Below are 17,358 nucleotides of genomic sequence, written 5' to 3' on the forward strand. Positions count from 1 at the left end.
CCCCTTTCGAAAGGTAACTTAATTGCCCATTTTCATGGTGGTTTGGAGAAGTGTTGTTCTCCCTACTGTAAAGGGCAGCCTTCTGCTTTTGATTCAGTAGCTTGTTCTACCATTCTCTTCCACCTTTTCGGGAGACATAATGATCAGATTTATTAGGCATGAAGATGCAGCAGAAAATTGGAGTAGAAAACAGCATTCCTCCTAGCTGAGATGCGGAAATTCTCTGAAGTTGAATTTCCTTCTGAGTGGGTGCACTGCACTTACAAAAAGGTTACAGTGCCGTGCTAAGTAGCTGGCCTTACAAGCCAGTCCAGCTTCCTTTTGGTCCCCCTTCCATCAGACTCCATCAGAATTGTTCTGGGAAGTTAAGGCACGTTGCCCAGTTTGACCAGTTCTGAATCTGATTATACAAAGAGATGTAATCTTTTATCAGCTCAACTTTAAAACTCCTCACCTATGTTTTTGTTTAATAGTTTCTTGTGTAATACAGAACACTGTATATCAATTGTAACTAGTTTTTCCTCTTCAAAGGTCTATTTCTGTAAATAATATAACGGTTCTTGGAAACCAGTAAGAAGCTAGGGGGCTTTAACATCTCTGTTATAAATCATAAAGTTAAAAGCAGGGAAGAGAGAGACTCTAGGTGACCTAGTAACTACTATGTCCCCCTACCATGTAGTAAATTTTCCAACGCTTTGTCCTGTCTGTTAGATGCTGTAGTTGCATCAGTGATTATCAGGAAATGCTTAAAAGGACCCATAGCAATGTTATGAGGCTACACATTTAATCTACTAATGGCTCTATCCTGCAGTTCTCACACACAGAACACTAACTGAGCACATTATGGATTAACTTCTCTACATGTTTCTTTAAGGAAAATAGAACACTCAACCAGCTTGTAGGCAATGCAAATCTCTTTAAAAATGCAATTCTTGTAAGTAGTAGAATTTTGAAATGTTGTTTAAAAAATAAAGATCCTATGCCAAAGTTCAGCCCAGAACAGGAGTAATATGGGTACATTAATTCACAGAAATAGAAGAATTTCAGGAAAAACATTCATAGGTTAAGATCTATTGAGAACCACTGCTGCAGAGAGCAATCCTGCATTGGCCAGGATGCACAAAAATATGCGATGTCATTTCCTTTTCTGATTTCTGTCCTCCTTTCAACTTAGTTATCAAAAAAGTGGGTATCTTCACTGAAAGAATTCAAGGGTCTGATAGTTCTTAAAACAATGTGAGAAATACAAATTTGTAGTATTGTTGATTTTTCTGCTTCCTAATCCATGTTGGGAATACATTTCCTTGAAATATCAGTCTGTGAACTGTATTGTGACTACGAACTTCATTTGAAACCAAGGCAATTTCTCTGTCCGGGTACTATGTAATAAACAGGTGGACGTGACTTCACACTGTAGCTATCATAGAAATGGTGGTGAACTTGGGAAGAGTTCATTACAGAATTGTCAAAGAATAAGGTTTTTCCAGAAGGATGTGTTGTATAGCTCTAGTAAATGGTTACTGTCTGAAGAATGTATGAAATGTGTGGTACCTCAGACTTCAGTCCTACAAATGTTCCCTTCCCTCTTAAAAGAGGAAAAATTGCTGTAGGACTGTTTTTGAAATGTAGCTGCTATAATTTTTAAATTTTAATAATAAATTACCATTAGTATGAGGCTTATATAATACACACCTCATTATTGCTTACTCAGAATAATTTCACAGCCTCCTTATAGAACCTTGGAACTTTATTTGCTGAGTATAAAATATGCAGAAATGCATGAATAGTTTTAAGACTTGGTACCCTAAACTAATACAGTGTGCTTTTTTTTCTAAACCATGATTGAAGTCAAATTAACATATTTACCTTCAGTGCTCCCAGGAGCAGCATTAAAAAATTCAAGAGGTGATTCAGAATAGTCTCCCATTTACTATATTTAAAGCTGGATTTCATTTCTCAATTAAAACCATGCAAACACTTGACTCCCTTTCAATTTAGCAGTCTGTTTTCTTCTTTTGTAATTCTTTGGACACTTGTAGCATTATTGGTAGCCTTATTATTGTCCCCCAAGTTCCCAAAAGGTAGTGTGTGTGGGTGGGGGGAGTGATTTAATGGAAATATCGTTTGAACCCTTTATTATTAATGTATGTATGTATTTATTATTTTAACTCAGAACAAGGGAATGAGAGTCAGGGCCACCTGGGTTTCAATCGTGACTCTGATTCAGGGTGTGACCTTGGATAAATTACTTAACCACTCTCTGCTTCGATTTTATCCTTAGGTGGATACCTACTTCCCAGAGGGTTAATTATTGTTTCTAAACCACTTTGAGATCCTCAAAAGAAAGGTGCTGTGTAAATGAAACATAAGGTGATGTAAGTTTATTAAAACAATTTTTAATAGTTTTACAACTAAATATGGACTCTAATAATTCCATTATTCTTCCTAAACATTGCCCAGAAGACACTAGTTGTCTTGCTTTTGCTGTGACTTATTTAGAAAGCTACAGAGTGAAGTTTAGTGGTGGAAATTGACACATCTAAGGCAGAGTTTCCACGAAGAAGCCAATAAGAAAGATGTTGGGGGAATGAGTGCTGAAAAGGTAGCCTGCACCAGCAAGACAATTCAAGGTCCATGCCTGAGAGTATAAAAAGGCAGAGGGGACCAGGGAAATCATCAATGTCTCTTACGTGACTGGAGAAGATTGTGAGGAGCTGACCTACATTACAGACATATCCTTAGCTGGTGTAAATTAATGGAGCTATGCTGAAAGAAGCTATTGTGATGTACACCAGCTGAGGATCTTTCTCACCATGTGCTAGAAATGTTGCTATTTCTTTTTTCCATTCCTTCTGCCAAGCTGACATGCCTCAGCTTTGGAACCTATTTTAGCAGACTTTCTTAAAAAGTGGGTTGTTAATAAGTGGTAAGAATTGTGTGGCAAAAAAGAACTTATTTTTGTGGGTTTTTTTGGCTAATTGCCTTGTAAGTATTACACAGTGTTGCAGCAAACTTTCCTGGATTTCACAACTGCAATGGGTCTTGTCTAACTGGCCAGGAAGATTTAAAAAATAAATAAGAGAGACAAATCACTCCTACTTCTGTTTTTTGCAGTGATAATGGTTTCTTTTGTGGTGAAAAGACTCCTCGCATCCAGGCTTTACCCTTCCTTCATTGACCCACATTAAAATTCTTTGCCTCTTGATCTAAGGATCTCAAAATGTGTCATCACCTTTAATAAATTAAAGCCAAGCAGCCCTCTGAGGTAGGTCGCTATTTTAGAAATGAGTAAATTGAGGCACAGTGAAGTGATTTGCATAAGGTCACACAGGGTGCATCCCAATGCTTGTTGAAGTCAGAGAGTCGGTGTCAGCAGGGGGTTGAACACAGTAGTCCTGACTCTTAGTCTCTGCTACAACCACTAGACTAGACTCCCTAGTACATTTATGAAATGATCAATGTTAAAACAGGCTGCCCCTGCATAAATGAAAGTGCCCAAAAGAAAATTCCAGTACAGGAGTAATTGCATACTACTAGGAATATATATTCTTTTTTCTGACAGTTAAGAGGGAAATGGGACATCTTTATAAGGCAAAGCCCTGATCATGTCATAGGAGAAGTTAAGAATATTACCACTGATCAGTTAAAATGGATGTGATCTCAACCCTATCTTAGAAGTTGTGCTCTTTCTAGGGATGCAAAATAATTTAGACCACATGTTCCGAGCTTATGTTTTTATCATGAAGTGAATATTCAGCATCTGTCTGAGCTTGTTCTAATTGTATTGAATTTTGTGCTGAGAACGATTTTGTACTAAAGATTTAGAAGCAGCATCTGCTTAGCAGCTTCAAGTCTGATTCTAATGAGTCAGTCCAGTGGCATGACGTATTCCAGATCAAAAGTACATTTGTCATTGTTCGGTCTCCCCCTTTCACACTGTTCCATAATAAAAGACCAAGATTTACTCTAAGTTAATGGGCAATAAATATAAATCAAATTAAAGGAAATAAATGTTTTCGTGCACAGGTAGTGTATCTGTGGAACTCACTGGTGCAGTAATCAGAGTCAGTGTGGTTGGACTGAGAGAAGCAAAGGATAATTTTATGATCAATAATATTTGTATAGTTATTCTTCCTACTATATAATAGGATAGTAAAATTGCATATCTTATAGTATACTCTGATCTCTCCGATTTCAAAAGTAACTATGCCTACTGCCAGTATACTACATCCTAACAACTAGCCATAGCCATTAGGATTGCTTTTTCACCTTCTTTGGAAGCCTCAATTATTGATTGCTGTTGAACATAGGATTACTGGGCTTGGACGACCATTGGTCTGCATTGGAAAATAGGATTTGTCGTGTGCGCCAGCAATTCGACAAGCAAGACATACATTCTAGCAAATAGGAAACAAGGCCTTTTTTGGTGTTAATAATATGGGCATGGTAAGATTTTACGGTGCTGAAATACAATAATTTGAGTGTTGGCTACTAAAAGCTGTTGATTGGATGATGAATGAAAGATCTTTGAATTTTTACTGAATACCTTTATACTCTCTGGCTGTGAAATGAGATGTCAGTTTCATGGTTCTGACATACTTAAGACCATTCTGGGGAGAAAAAGGGGTTCAAGCAGCTGATGTTTGGCTTTGGGGTTTTGTTCTTAGCAATCCCATTTGTCCAACACATAGTTCAGAGAAAGCACTTAGTTCTGAGGAACCCCACACCCCGTTCCCTCTTACTTTTGAGGATGGTTGCCCTATCGGAGTGAGGACCTAAAAATGTATGTTTGAGAAAGGGCAGGGAATAGAGGGCTATCACTGTCTTGTGGTAATCTGTATCCCAGATAAACAGGATAATGGCTGGAAAATCAGCAAACTAGAACAAAATTGCTTGTTTGTTCACTTGAGACACAAGTTGGCCTAGCTAAAATTTGGTGGGCTGTGTGGCTGACCGGCACTGAATTCTCACTCCACTGTTTAAATTGCTAATTAGATTGCATCTGAGAAGCAACATAAAATAGGAGTAAACGGACTTGGCTTCACAAATTTAGTGGTTTAAATATTTTCCCAGGCAGGAAAAAACATTTGCTGTTCAAGCAAAACCTATAAATCTTGGAAAGTGTCCCAGAGTGACATGTTTACCTGTTTGGATCAGTGCATTTTGTAGAGTAGAAAAACACTTTAATCCCCTGCATAATTATTTTACTTTTTTAAAGGGAATTTTAAACTAATGTAAGGGAGACCTAGTAAGTGACGGTTGGGGACGAACCACAGTGAAGAGGGATCCATGTGTAATGATGATTGCTTCATTTTGTATCATATTCATCTGAAAAACAGCCCCTTTCCTTATCCCCACAGTCCAGGGGGGCTAACCACAATTATAGCTTTTGCTGACACATATAGCTGGTTGCTAATCTCTCCTCAAAACTTACTAACTTTAGATATTGCTCAGTTGATTTGATAGGATCTTTGAATATTTAAAACTATGGCCATTGTGTTAATATATATTTCTAAAGTCCCTAGTGCAAATGTTTATTGTAATTTACTTATCAGGGAGTTGCAGCCATCTTTATTTTATGAGAAACAGTAAGAAGGGATAACTCCATACTGAAGGTTCCTTGATGTGGATGTGATTAAAGCTTTGAAAATAGCGTCCTTGGAACTGCCACCCTGTTATAATGTGTCATGGAATGCAAGTCTCCTCTGTTGAGCTGAAGGCCTAGAGCTCAGTTGATTTACTGGTAGGTAGATCTTGTAAAATTCAGTCAGATTGTAAGAGTGGTTGGGGATTCCCCCTTAAACAGAGAGAATGAGGGACTGGGATGGAGGAGGTCCTGGAGGAATTCCTTAGGAGCAGCCAAACATCAGGAAAAGACTTAGTCTGGGGTTTGTTTGGTTTGGTTAAAAACAAGTAAAGCCAAATCCAGTAGGTGATACATTCGGATTTATTACGAGGTATGTTTACTGTGTTTGAAGCAGGATCAGAACTCACGTGACTTACACATGTGCATTACAAACTGAAGCAACCATGTGACCTTACTACTGTTACCCTCCTCTCTTGTCAAGATATGTCTTAAATTAGAGCAGAATCCTGGTCACTTACTCAACTAGTTGGTAGGTATGTCCACACTGCAACGTAAGCCCGGCCTTGAGCTCAGGCTCAAGACTAACCCACCTTATGTCTACACTGCAATTGTGCTAACTCAGGGCTTGGGCCCAGAGTCCCAGGACTCTGCAGAAGTGGAGGGTCCAAGCTCGAGTTAAGCTGGGACGCAGGCTCCAAGCCCTATTGCTTTGCAGCATAGATGCAGCCTCACTAGACTCAGGTCCCAGGGGTCAGCAGGAAGTATCCCACAATTCCTTGGGACAGCTTCGCTAGTCCTGTCTATCCCAATAACCTGCAATCTGCTCTATTGAAGATGGAAGTCATGCCCGCCCTTTGCAAATGGCAGCAGCTCAGGTCAGCGTTAACTTATTCTCTTCTCATCATCAATCTGCAAACACGCTGTCGGAGAGCCTCCTGGGTTTGCAATGGACAGCAAACCAATCAAGCCTTTTGCAAAGCAAGCTGCTTTCTGGTAATGTCAGGGGCGGGAAGGAAAGTTTTCCCACAGTGCATCATGGTTCTAGGGCTAGAGAGGCCATGTTTAGGGGGGAACTTTGGGATATGATTACTTTGACTCAGGTCTGCACACTGCAGGGTGGACACCAGAGCCATAGGTTCAAGCATAGTTTAGAAAAAGTCTTAACATAGGGTTAAAATACAATGTAGATTCTTAAGCCCAGAGTTCCATAACATGGTCAACTGACTGGAGTCAAACTAAGCCTGGGCTTATGTTGCAAAGTAGACATTCACAGTGAGACTGCTCGCATGAATAAGGCAAGCAGGGTGTGGCTTACATAGGGTGACCATCTTTTTAAAAGGAAAAAGCGGGACACATGCAGGAGCCCTGCCGTTTGACCAGGCTGGAAGCTGGAGCTAAGCCATGATAAGAGCTGCTGAGGGAGTCCAGGCCCCTCCGCCTGCCCTGTGAGGCCCCTGGACCATGTCCCTGGCCCGCTCCCTGGGCAGCTCTTACTAGTGCCTGGCTCCTGCTTTTGGCCTGGCCAGGAGGCAAGATCTTGGTGGGGGGAGAAAGAGGAGGAGCAGGGGGTGGGGCCTTGTGGAAGGGTGGGGCTAAGGCCCACCTCAGTCCCCACACACACACACACACACACACACACAAGAAAGAGGCTTGCCACTGCTCCTGAGCCTCGGGCAGGTGCGGCACAGCACCGCAGGGAACCTGGGACAAATGCTGTCCTGGAGTCATTCAGCCTGGGACCGGGACTTGAACTCTGCATTTTAGGACTGCCTCACCCAATTTGGGATGGGTGGTCACCCTAGGCCTATAAATTAGTTTGAAAATCCTTTGGGGCAGAGTCCATGTTTGAACACATATGGAGCTCTATATAGATATCATTAAGCGGTTTTGCAGCTGCTCCAAATGTTTCTGTGCCTCCTTGCATACGTTTATCTCCTACTAGAGTCACAAGGTTCAGTAGAACCTTTTTATTATACATATGAATATGATTTTGTCACAGTAAAATTAGGCAAAATTCACAGGACAGTCATGGTAAAAATGTACAAAATCCGGGTATGGTCATGGCAGGGCTGAAGCCAGCTCCCAGTCATGGAGATCTGTTAAAGGCATGGAATCCGTGACCTCCATGACCAAATCATATCCTTAATTAAACATATGCCGGCCCTGGCCAATTCTTGTTTAGAATGTAGTATAATGGTAGTTAGACTGGTGTTCGTTTCTTATGACTGGACTTTCATATGCTGGAGATTCAAGGGGTGTTTTTTTAATAGAACTAGTAGAATTATTTTCCTTAATGCAGTATCAGACTTGTTAGTGCCTAATAAAGTTTTATTTCTTACATGAAGATGTGAAGAAGAGCTCTGTGTAAGCTCGAAAGCTTGTCTCTCTCACCAACACAAGTTGGTCCAATAAAAGATACTACCTCACCCACTTTGTGCGTCTCATACCATGGGACCAACACGGCTACAACAACTCTGCGTAAATCCAATTGAGGGCATTTTGTAGAAATTGGGGTGGGGAGCACCAGGAACTCGCCCCTCTCGCAGATAAGTTCTTCAGATCACTTTTTTTCTTCACGTTCTTTTTACTGCATTCAGTCACAACACGATGATGTAATGACACATCACCGTATGACATCTAGATTTGTCATAATAGCCACCATTGTGCACAGTTCTCCTTTTATATTTTACTATAACAACTGCTTATGGATTAGTATCTGCAGCTGACTGCAAGGCAAGTAGTGGCAGTGAACCAAGCCTCAACACTGTGACTTAGCCCCAGTAAGGAGGTGGCAGGTAGTATGGTGTGGCTACAGGGAAGAAACAAAAGAGATCATTGATACAACCCAGTATTCACTTAATGAACTGGTTGATGCGAGAGGTTCCATCAGAGAGGTGCCTGACTTAAAATCCTGGTTTTATGTACAAGTGAAATGAATTTAGTGGTCTCGTTATTTGCCATGTGGGTAGCAAGTCAAAACAGAAGAATATTTGGTACGATTTGTTCCGTCTCTCAGCACTGGAATAGCAAGGAATGCGGGACCGGACTGTGCTGAGCAGTATGAGGGAAGCGGGTATAGAATGTTGTCGTGCCATTGCAGACTTTAACTAGTACTTGTTGGGCTTTTATGAGCAATTTTAACTTACATTTTGAAAGAAACTAGAAAATAAAAATACATGGCAGTCTCCTGTGTGGAGAAAAATACTGCAATAGCTATTCTAAAGCTTCTCTGTATGAGCCCATTCTGCATGTCTCGCTGTCATTAACAATAACCATTCATGAGCTATAGATATTTAGCTTATTTGTGTTCTCTTAACACCTTTCCGTTTCATAACAGTAATTACCTTTTACAGTTTTAGCTTAAAGGCATATTGAACTAAGCGGTGGTGTCTGCCATCATTCCTTGTAATCCTGTAGCGAATCAAAGCAACTTTTCACAAAACAAGATTCTCTTACTATTGCAAAAGAGCTTTGGGGAAATCTGGTTTTTGTGGTTAAGGATCTTACTCTGATGCACAAGGAAAATTATGTGTAGCTTTTATTTGGCCCAAAGGATTCTTACAACATTATCCGTATTTCCTTTAATTTGTGGGATTTCTAGTAAATGGGCTTAAAAATAGGTCTGGGCAAAATGCCAGGGTACATTTGAACAGCAAAAAAGCTTTGTACACTCTGAGCAGCTTGCTTTCACTTCTCTCTACACGCAGATTGTATTAACTGCGAAAAAAGGGGTAAATGGTCACCTTTCGGAGTGACTTGTGATTTCTCTTCTGCAACTCCTTTAAGGTAGAAACTATGAAAAAGATGTTCTGACTGACAAATGTTCTGTACCATTTTTGACTATACTTCAGTTGAAATGGAAACAGAAGTTCCAGAAGGAGGCAGAAGGTGGTTACTAGTAATAATCATAACACAAGAACTTTGCGGGACTCACTGGCATCAACGTCTAACACCCCCACGGTCGATGAGGTTTCTTTGCCCTGGAAACAACATAACATTGAGAAAATAGAAGAAAAATGTAATGAGTTTTTTTCATCTGTTCATTCTCAGCAGTGTCTTCTATCTTTTTGTCTAAGGGTTTGTCTGCACGAGTATTTAGTTCATGACAAGCTGGGATGGTATGAATCTAGTCTGCTGTGCATTAATTGTCGGTGTGACGCTTGGTCACGCGCACTGTGGTGTGCTTTTATCTACTCCCAGTTCCAAGCAGGGTAGCACATTGACAAACTACTGTAGTGTGTCGGCAGGGTCCACAAGGATAGATAGCATTTGGTAGGCTAATGCAGAGTAGTTTTACACTTCAGCTTGCTGAGAACTAAATGTTCATGTAGACAAGCCCTAAGACAGGGAAACATAGTGATGGTGATTATGTTGCATAGATTCAATAGCAGTATGACTTGAAAATCTGATTACCTTTCTCCCTTTGGTGATATTTAGCTTGCTCTTTGCTTAGAATCAGTTAGTTGAGTTCAGATGATTGCAAAATGCTTTTTTTCTTGAGGACAGCCACCCAAAAAGCCTAAAATAATGGCATGGTGCACCAGTGAGTGGAGTCCCAGTGGTAAAATAAAGAAACGTGGAAAAAGTTGCAAAGAATATAGATAACAGTAAACCATCTTTCCTTCACCTTGATCTGTCATGTAGCTCACGCGTTCTGCTGTTTCCTAAAATTTGTCTTGTGGGAAGTTATTTTTGTCCTAGTTACTGAGATTTGGTTGATTTGATTTTTAACTGGAGCTTTGAACATAGCTCTGTAAAAACATATTTTACTTTGCGTGCCCTGGACGCTTTCCTCTCCTATTGCTACTTACCTTTGTGGACATTGAGGAGGAAGGTTTTGAGCTTCTTCAGAGCAGAAATGTGCTATTAGAGTGCCTCAATCACAGGAGCATTATGAGCCCCTACATAGTAGCAAAGATAAAAATGTCACTTTGGGGTCAGGTCTGTGGAGATAGGATTATGTCTTTGTTTTATGGGTCACAGTTGCCAAGGAACTCTGCTTCTGGTGCTTTATATGGACAAGAGTATGGGTAAAAAGCATAGATATCTGGGTCCCTGAGGTCATTGTTGTGCTAAAATCTATGCTTTTGTCAGTGATGGTCTTGGCCTTCCATAAAAACTTGTGCCTGATAAAGGAGTAAGCTTTTAAAGAGAAATTATTTATGCCGTCGACAGTAATGTAGTAATAATATTTTCTATCCAAGGATCTTGAACTGCTTTATGGATATTAACCCTCACAGCATGCCTGTAAGATAGGAAAGTATTGTTAATTCTCTTTTACAGATGGGCAAATCACTTCACCTCTCTTCCTTGGGCTACGTCTACGCTACAAAGTTAAGTCAACTTAAGTTATGTCGATGTACAGCCACCGCTACAATTAAACCGCTGTTGCATGTCCACACTATGCTCCTTGTCGCAGCTCTTGCATCGACACAGAGAGCAATGCACCCACTATGCAACTGGCCATGGGGTGTTTTGGGAAGGGTTTTAGCCACTTTTCAACTGCCCTGGTAACTTGTGAGCCAGCCATCTCTGTCAGAAAGCATGGATCCTGCAATGCTCTTCAGTATTGTGCTGTGTGCTATGAACACAAGGCTATAAGAGGAGCTCAGTGGGGGGCTATTTGGCTGACGGGGACCTTGAAGGAACAGTTTAACACTGAGCCACAGTAATGTGTGTTGCTGTAGTGTGCTGAGCCTGGCATTGTTTGTTTGTACTGTATTCTGAACCTCGTAATGATTGCTGTGTGTATCCAACTATAACAATGCACGGGCACCTATTACTATTGTCTTGAATGTTAGCAGCAGCCACCATGTGATGGAGAATAATAAAGATAAATTCAGTTTCCATAATTAGATTTTTATTGCACATCCATGCAAACATACCTATGTCATGCTGAGGTAAACTTCAAACACGCAGGGGGAAAGTATTTTTGAAGGGGATGAAACAGGGAATTCACAAGCACATACACCCAGCTGTGAGAGCATCGTTAGTGTATGCGCGGCTGTTGAGTTTAGTCACCCACGGGGTGGTGTTAGGATTGCCAGGTGTCTGGTTTTCAACTGGAACGCCCAGTCGAAAAGGGACCCTGGCAACTCCAGTTGGCATTGCAGACCGGACCGTTAAAAGTCTGGTCGGCGGCGCAGCAGAGGCGCAGAGCTAAGGCAGGCCTGCCCTAGCTCCACGCGGCTCCTAGAAGCGGCTGCCAGGTCCTTGTGATCCCTAGGCACGTGGGCAGCCAGGGAGGCTCTGCGCTTTGCCCCCTCCTCAGTGCCGTCTCTGCAGCTCCCATTGGCCGTGAATCGCAAGCAGTGGGAGCTGTGAGGGCCGACCCTTTCCATTGAACAGGATACTTACCCAGTTAGATACTCATATTTAACTTGTTTTGAAAGACTTTGTCATATCTTTTACCATTGGTGGGTACCTGCAACATCCATTTGTGTTAACTGAGCTCTGCAGCTCCAGAACTCCATGCAGGAGCACTGGATTGACCTGATCCCACATGAGTGAGAGGCTAGAGCACTAGTTGTATCCAGATCCCATCATCTCTATCTGGAATTCCCAGTCTCTCTTCCTGGCTATGGATTGAATCACAGGAGCACATTCCTCCTGCTCAGTGAGAAGAGGAAAAATTTGAAATTAAATGTTTTGTGTAAAATGCAGAAAAAAATAGAGAGGAAAAATGGAACATGTTGTATCTGCAGAGTCTCAGTAACTTAGTGGAAGTGTTTTTCCTCTCACTCTCGCAGAGCTGAGAACCATAGAATCTAGCAATCTAGGATACTGTTTTCCCCTGAATCTCTTGCCTCTTTTGGTTTCAGTGAACTTGGCTTAGCAGCTTCAAAGATCTTGGAGATAAAAAATTCTTCCATTTCTGGGACTAACTTTTCAGTCAGGTGATTTCTTTTCACACAGTCCTGTAATGCCAGGCTGGCAACCTTCAGAGCTCTAAAGCTTTAGCTGAATCCCAAATTCTAGCTGTTCTTCAAATTTACTTCCCTCACCTAAGATATAGTTCCCAGCTGCCCTGAAGAAAAAGGCTCCTAGCCCAAGGTTAAATTAGCAACTGCAGCTCACTATAGTAGTGATAATCCGCTCGATTTTTTTAAAATAGTTAGCATGATGATCTGCTTGCCATGGTGTTGGCTATTAGTAGATGAAGGAACTCCTTAACTGTTTTAACACCAGTGAGTATGAACTGTTATAGCAGTGAAGGACCATCATAGGTGCATCTGGGGCTACTCTGTGCTGGTTGAGGTCTGTCTTGGAAGAAAGAAAAGGAGTACTTGTGGCACCTTAGAGACTAACCAATTTATTTGAGCATGAGCTTTCACGAAAGCTCATGCTCAAATAAATTGGTTAGTCTCTAAGATGCCACAAGTACTCCTTTTCTTTTTGCGAATACAGACTAACACGGCTGTTACTCTGAAACCTGTCTTGGAAGAGGATGCCACAGAGGTTCCAGTTTGAAGCGAAACCCAGGCTCCAATGTTGTGGCATGCACACATGCCATTGTTCTCTTCCTCCCCAATCCCCAGAGCTCAGTGTGGACATGAACCATTTCAGCAAAATCACAGAAAATCCTGGGTTGAAATTTCAGTGTCGTAGCTGGTTCTTGGCTGTATGTTTCCTGTCCTTTGAGCCTGGCTCTGTTGGATGCCAGTCTGGAAGCTGGGTAGATGCATGAGTTGCTACTGTCAATTTACTATGCTTCCCTAAATTCGCTCTCCTCAACAAGCTACATCTTAGTTATCATCTTCTCACCTGAAAAAAGAAAAGGAGTACTTGTGGCACCTTAGAGACTAACCAATTTATTTGAGCATGAGCTTTCGTGAGCTACAGCTCACTTCATCGGATGCATACCGTGGAAACTGCAGCAGACTTTATATATACACAGAGAATATGAAACAATACCTCCTCCCACCCCACTGTCCTGCTGGTAATAGCTTATCTAAAGTGATCATCAGATGGGCCATTTCTAGCACAAATCCAGGTTTTCTCACCCTCCACCCCCCCACACACAAATTCACTCTCCTGCTGGTGATAGCCCATCCAAAGTGACAACTCTTTACACAATGTGCATGATAATTAGGTTGGGCTATTTCCCTCACAAATCCAGGTTTTCTCACATCCCCCCACCCCCATACACACACAAACTCACTCTCCTGCTGGTAATAGCTCATCCAAACTGACCACTCTCCAAGTTTAAATCCAAGTTAAACCAGAACATCTGGGGGCGGGGGGGTAGGAAAAAACAAGAGGAAACAGGCTACCTTGCATAATGACTTAGCCACTCCCAGTCTCTATTTAAGCCTAAATTAATAGTATCCAATTTGCAAATGAATTCCAATTCAGCAGTTTCTCGCTGGAGTCTGGATTTGAAGTTTTTTTGTTTTAAGATAGCGACCTTCATGTCTGTGATTGCGTGACCAGAGAGATTGAAGTGTTCTCCGACTGGTTTATGAATGTTATAATTCTTGACATCTGATTTGTGTCCATTTATTCTTTTACGTAGAGACTGTCCAGTTTGACCAATGTACATGGCAGAGGGGCATTGCTGGCACATGATCGCATATATCACATTGGTGGATGTGCAGGTAAACGAGCCTCTGATAGTGTGGCTGATGTGATTAGGCCCTGTGATGGTGTCCCCTGAATAGATATGTGGGCACAATTGGCAACGGGCTTTGTTGCAAGGATAAGTTCCTAGGTTAGTGGTTCTGTTGTGTTGTATGTGGTTGTTGGTGAGTATTTGCTTCAGGTTGCGGGGCTGTCTGTAGGCAAGGACTGGCCTGTCTCCCAAGATTTGTGAGAGTGTTGGGTCATCCTTTAGGATAGGTTGTAGATCCTTAATAATGCGTTGGAGGGGTTTTAGTTGGGGGCTGAAGGTGACGGCTAGTGGCGTTCTGTTATTTTCTTTGTTAGGCCTGTCCTGTAGTAGGTAACTTCTGGGAACTCTTCTGGCTCTATCAATCTGTTTCTTTACTTCCGCAGGTGGGTATTGTAGTTGTAAGAAAGCTTGACAGAGATCTTGTAGGTGTTTGTCTCTGTCTGAGGGGTTGGAGCAAATGCGGTTGTATCGCAGAGCTTGGCTGTAGACGATGGATCGTGTGGTGTGGTCAGGGTGAAAGCTGGAGGCATGCAGGTAGGAATAGCGGTCAGTAGGTTTCCGGTATAGGGTGGTGTTTATGTGACCATTGTTTATTAGCACTGTAGTGTCCAGGAAGTGGATCTCTTGTGTGGACTGGACCAGGCTGAGGTTGGTGGTGGGATGGAAATTGTTGAAATCATGGTGGAATTCCTCAAGGGCTTCTTTTCCATGGGTCCAGATGATGAAGATGTCATCAATATAGCGCAAGTAGAGTAGGGGCTTTAGGGGACGAGAGCTGAGGAAGCGTTGTTCTAAATCAGCCATAAAAATGTTGGCATACTGTGGGGCCATGCGGGTACCCATAGCAGTGCCGCTGATCTGAAGGTATACATTGTCCCCAAATGTGAAATAGTTATGGGTAAGGACAAAGTCACAAAGTTCAGCCACCAGGTTAGCCGTGACATTATCGGGGATAGTGTTCTTGACGGCTTGTAGTCCATCTTTGTGTGGAATGTTGGTGTAGAGGGCTTCTACATCCATAGTGGCCAGGATGGTGTTATCAGGAGCAGGTGAGCACCTGAGTTAGCAATCTGTCTGTACTGGAGATGAGGAAGAGGTTGGCAGAGATAGCTTTTGGAACTGAGAAGAGAGATTTATGGTTCTTCTATAATTAAATGTACTCAGTTTTACTTTCCAGCTAGCAGTGTCAGTGCAGTAAACCAGTGGTTTTCAAACTGCGGGTTGCAACCTTTACTGAGTCGTGGAATGTAAGGCACTGGGTCGCAGCAGCTCTGGTCAGCCCTGCTGACCAAGCTGTTAAAAGTCCCATCAGCTGTGCTGCCTGGCTAAGGCAGGCTAGTTCCTACCTGTTCTGACACCACGCTGCCCCTCCCCCCCCGCCCCTGAAGCACTGGATCCGCACTTCCATTGGCTAGTTCCTGGTCAATAGGAGCTGGAGGGGCGGTGCCTGCAGGCGGGATCCGCTTGTGCGCCTCCGCCTAGGAGCCGGACCTGCTGCTGGCCACTTCCGGGGTGTGGTCTGTGATGCCAGGACAGGCAGGAAGCCTGCCTTAGAACCCCCGCTGCGCCGCTGACCGGGAGCCGCCCAAGGTAAGCCCGTGCCCCAATCCGCAGCCCTGAGTTCCCCCCAAACCCGGAACCCCTTCCTGTACCCCAAACCCCTCATGCCCAGCCTCACGCCAGAGCCTGCACCCAGAACCCTGACGCCACCCCAACCCTCTGCCCCATCCCTGAGTCGTCCCCGTCCCCCCCGACTCGGAGCCCCCTCCTGAAGCCCAAGCCCCTCATCCCTGGCCCCAGCCCAGAGCCCTGACCCCCACCCCTATGCCCGCCCCCCAGACCCAGAGCCCCCTCCTGCACCCCAAACCCCTCATTCCTGGCCTCAGCCCAGAGCCCTGTCCCCCTTCCACACCTTTGCCCCAGCCCAGAGCCCCCTCTCACATTGTGTACCCCTCATTCTCAGCCCTCTGCCCCAGCCCTGAGCCCCTCATCCCGAGCTCCGCTGGGTCGCGGGCATCAACAGTTTTTTTCAACTGGGTCACCAGAGAAAAAGTTTGAAAACCACTGCAGTAAACAGATATGCCCACATTGGGTGATGGGAGAAGACGCAAGTGGCTAACAAATGGCACCAACTGTCACCACTCTCCAAGTCTGTTTTTGGCAGAAGGTACAAGTCATTGGGTCTTTCTCCTGCTTTGGTGACTACTGATGTGGAACTTTATGGGATAACCAGAGAAAATATCTAAAAAACAGAAAAGGGGAAACATCTTTTGTTTTTCCAAGTGTACTGATGAAATTTGGCAAGGACGCCGCAATATTGTTTACAGAAAAGAGTTCTGCAGTAGTACCTTAAATATGAACAGAACTTCCTTTATTCTCCTCTTGAAAACAAGCAGCCGGTTAGCAGCAAGCATTGTAAATGGCAATAGCAAAGGTTGCTTGACAATGGAAGGTTTGGCACCTTGGTAACCTTCAGCCTGAAGAATTGACAGTAACTACTAGGTAATTGAGTCCAACTGTGTAGTTGCACATCTTTTTCCTCTTGGTAACTGGCAACGTAAGCCAATACAATCCCTCGTGAACGTACATAGAACCCCCTTTGATTCTTCCTTTTACAGATAATTGGTTTTATAAAAAAAGACTTTAACTGCAAGACAGCAAATTTAATATTTTCAGTATCTTGGATGTGTTATGATTTACATTTGATTTTAGGCATAATTAGAAATGCAAGTAGAGCGCTTTGTGTTTTACCTCTGCTTCAACTATTTATGGCATGATATGCAAATTAACTAAGCTATGAATATTAAAGATTAGAGTATGTTACAAAGTATCGCTGTCTTTAATGAGTTCAGTAATGGGCACAGGGCTCTGCACACATTTTAATATGGGCGTATTTTATCTTTGTACTGTATTCTCTGCTCTGCAGCTATTCATTCCACGTTTGGTTACATCCCAAGAGACCATGACCATTATTTAAAACATATCAAGCCCTGTATCAGCTGCAGTACGTAGGTACTATTTTCAAATGTGCCTGTGACAAACACTGCTGCAGCTACAAAAGAGTTTAGATGGATTATTTCATAGAGGCTGTTTCAGTTCTTGTATAGGTCAATCCGTTTCATCTACTGCAGTGTTGTAGATGGATCTCTGAGAATATAAA

General features: G+C 42.7%; 1 protein-coding gene across 2 annotated transcripts in view; it reads left to right on the forward strand.

Annotated features, from left to right (window-relative positions):
* The window catches only part of NACC2 (NACC family member 2), an 85,459-nt gene that overhangs the window by 28,817 nt on the left and 39,284 nt on the right, over positions 1-17,358 (forward strand). The window contains exon 1 of one of the 2 annotated variants that reach the window (XM_084650473.1): positions 2,338-2,375. The exons of the other annotated variant lie outside the window; for it this stretch is intronic. The gene's annotated coding sequence lies outside the window, so the exon portion shown is untranslated. Of the gene's footprint in view, positions 1-2,337; positions 2,376-17,358 lie in introns of those variants that run through there. 2 annotated transcript variants of the gene reach the window in all.

This window comes from Lepidochelys olivacea (genome assembly GCF_965140295.1).
Source record: "Lepidochelys olivacea isolate rLepOli2 genome assembly, chromosome: 16".
In the NCBI taxonomy this organism is placed as follows: domain Eukaryota; kingdom Metazoa; phylum Chordata; order Testudines; family Cheloniidae; genus Lepidochelys; species Lepidochelys olivacea.